Genomic DNA, 1,126 nt, shown 5'->3' on the forward strand with positions numbered 1-1,126 from the left:
ACACACACACACACACACACACACACACACACACACACACACTCACGCACACACGCTATTTTCCTTGTTATCCGTTACAATGTACGGACAAGTATGTAAATATTCTAGGAATCAATGAGCCAAATCAGCAGCCCAGGAATTTCGACAAAACTAAATTTATTGTCATCCTTTCATTAGACCTTTGGACCGTGGGCACAATACATTATGGCATACTGAACTAGCACTGTAAAGTGGGGAGGGTGACAGACTGGTTCGAAATACATGTAATAAGCTGACTCGGTACTAAAAGATCTAAAAAATGTGCTGATAGGGGCATAAACTATTTGCATATTTTATTACATCTGTATGAAAGGTTTGTATCTGCAATCGGGTTTTCGGTTTTGGTTTTGTTTGGGGTGGGGTGGGCAGGGGGGGATAACAAATCGCGACCCTATGCTTTCTTGTCGTATCTCCTTTATTAGTAACAGTGAAGACAGTTCCTAACAAAGAGAGAGCTAAAGAAGATGTCTCATTTTCACTGTTAAAAAAATGGAGATGCGACAAGAAAGCACTGAGGTCGAGAAATGTAGGAGATACTTATTTTTTTATTTTTATTTAACTTACTGAAGCGTTTAAGCATTAACTTTTCATTCGCGCAATGTTTCATTCAGGTCAGAAATGTGTGACGAAACGAGACAATAGCACGACTCTTGCGAAACGAACAGGTGATTACCAGCTGACGAGTGACGTCATGGAGTGGTTGGGGGAGGGGGTTGTTTGTTTTTGTTTGGGGGTTTTTGGGGGAAGGGGGGGGAGTATTTTTGTGTGTAAGGAGGGTGTGTGTTTGGTTTTTTTGTTGCTGTCGTTTGTTTGTTTTTGTTTTTGTTTTGTTTTTCCTGCGAGTAAAGTGTTCGACCACGGAGTTTACGTTCGCCGTGGCTATATATTAAATGTCTATGACCTCGCGGGAATCTCACGGAGAGTCACGTCGTCGCTCTCACAACACACAGATAGGACATTTTGTGAGTGTGCTTACTCACTCACAGGCCTATTTTATCTATCTATCTATCTATCTATCTATCTATCTATCTATCTATCTATCTATCTATCTATCTATCTATCTATCTGTCTGTCTGTCTGTCTGTCT

The sequence above is a fragment of the Aplysia californica genome, unplaced genomic scaffold (genome assembly GCF_000002075.1).
Source record: "Aplysia californica isolate F4 #8 unplaced genomic scaffold, AplCal3.0 scaffold00022, whole genome shotgun sequence".
NCBI classification, from domain to species: Eukaryota; Metazoa; Mollusca; class Gastropoda; order Aplysiida; family Aplysiidae; genus Aplysia; species Aplysia californica.